Source organism: Propithecus coquereli, unplaced genomic scaffold, assembly GCF_000956105.1.
Source record: "Propithecus coquereli isolate 6110/MARCELLA unplaced genomic scaffold, Pcoq_1.0 Scaffold302, whole genome shotgun sequence".
NCBI lineage: Eukaryota > Metazoa > Chordata > Mammalia > Primates > Indriidae > Propithecus > Propithecus coquereli.
In genome coordinates, this window is record NW_012148642.1 from 314,091 (window position 1) to 316,589 (window position 2,499).

A 2,499-nucleotide genomic window follows, 5' to 3' on the forward strand; every position below is an offset into this window, starting at 1 on the left:
ATTGATTGAACAGAAGAATGTGTAAACTCAAAGACAGAATATCTGAAAATATACAGTAATAGGAAAAAAAGAATAAAAAGAGTCAAAAAAAAAAAAGGTTATAGAATAACATCAAAACAGCAAATGTATGGGTCATCACTGTTCAAAAAGGAATAGAGAAAGAGAAAAGGGTAGAAAGACTATTTAAAAAATAATATCAGAAAACTTTCCAAACCTGGAGAAACAGGTAAATATCTAAGTACAGGAAGGTTAAAGCTCTGTAATCAGATTCTATCCAGATAAGATACTCCATGACATGTTATAATCAAACAGTCAAAGATCAAAGACAAAGAGAGGATCCTGAAAGCAGCATCATAAAAAGATGCTGGAATCTCTGTTCCACCAAAACTTGCAAGTAAATCAAGAAAGAAGAAGACAAATGAAATACTCAATACCATTCACAATAGCTACAAAGAAAGAAAACAAAATGCCTAGGAATATACTTAACCAAGGAGGTGACAAATCTCTACAAGAGAACTTACGAAACCCTGAGGAAAGAAATTGCAGAAGATACAAACAAATGGAAAAACATATCACGCTCATGGATTGGTAAAATCAACACTGTTAAAATGTCCATACTACCCAAAATGATTTACAAATTCAATGCAATCCCCACGAAATTACCAATGTCATACTTCATAGATCTAGAAAAAATAATTCTATGCTTTCTTTGGAACCAGTAAAGAGCTCCAATAGCTAAAGCTACTCTTAAGCAAAAAGAACAAATCTGGAGGAATCACATTACCAGACTTAAAACTATGCTACAAGACTACAGTAACCAAAACAGCATGGTATTGTTACAAAAATAGAGACATAGACCAATGGAATAGAACAAAGAACACAAATATAAAACTATCTACCTACAGCCAACTGATCTTTGACAAAGCAGACAACAACATACGGTGGAGAAAAGAAGCCCTATTCAATAAGTGGTGCTGGGAAAACTGGATAGCCACATGCAAAAGAATGAAACAGCACCCCTACCTCTCACCACTCGCAAAAATTAATTCAAGATGGATGAAGACTTACATCTAAGGCATGAAACTGTAAGAATTCTAGAGGGAAATGTAGGAAAAACCCTTCTAGACATCAGCCTAGGAAAAGAATTTATGACTAAGATCCCAATGGCAATCATGGAAACAATACAAATTAATAAATGGGATTTGATCAAACTAAAAAGCTTCTGCACAGCTAAGGAAATGATCAACACAGCAAATAGACAACCTACAGAATGGGATAAAATATTCATAAGCTACACATCCAGTAAAGGGCTAATATCTAGAATCTACAAAGAAATCAAGCAAATCAGCAAGAAAAAAGCAAACAGCCCTCTTAAAAAGTGGGCAATAGACATGAACAGAAGCTTCTCAAAAGAAGAAAGACAAATGCCCAATAAACATACGAAAAAATGCTCAATGTCACTAATCATCAGGGAAATGCAAATTAAAACCATAGTGAGATATCACCTTACCCAGTTAGAATGGCTTTTATTAAAAAATACAAAAACAATAGATGCTGGCATGGATGCAGAAAGAAAGGAACACTTACATGCTGTTGGTGGGACTGCAAATTAGTACAACCTTTATGGAAAATAGTATGGAGATTTCTCAAAGAACTAAAAGTAGACCTATCATTCAACCCAGCAATCCCACTATTGGGTATCTACCCAAAGGAACAGACAAATTTTTATCACAAAGATACCTTCACTCAAATGTTTATTGCAGCACAATTCACAATTGCAAAGATGTGGAATCAACCCAAGTGTCCATCAATTCATGAATGGATTAATAAAATATGGTGTATGTATACCACGGAGTACTATTCAGCCATGAAAAAGATTAATTAATAGCATTTGTAACAATCTGGATGGAACTGGAGTCCATTCTCCTAAGTGAAGTATCTCTACAATGGAAAAATAAACACCTTATGTACTCACTATTAAATTGGAACTAACCAATGAGCACACATGTGCACAAAGGGAAGTAAAATTCAGTGGAAATCAACCAGGGGGAAGAGAGAAAAGGGGAGAGGAGAAAACCTACCTAATGGGTACAATGAACACTATTTTGGTGATGGGCACATCTATAGCTGGGACTCAAGCATTATAAAAGTGATACATGTAACCCAAAACATGTGTACTCCCTTAATATTTTTAAATAAAGAAAAGAAGACAAGGATTTGGCAAGGAGGAATCCAACCTAGGACAAGTATTTATGGGTGTCTCTGTATAAAAACTCTGTCCAGGCCTACAGAATACAAAGTCTGAGCATTTAGGAAAAAAATACTTTAGTTGAGGGATTTACATAGAACAATTTGAGAGAAAAAAAGGAGCATACACAAACAAAATTTTTAAATAAACCACTTCTTTTTTTTTTTTTTTTTTTTTTTTTTTTGAGACAGAGTCTCACTCTGTTGCCTGGGGTAGAGTGCCGTGGCATCAGCCTAGCTCACAGCAACCTC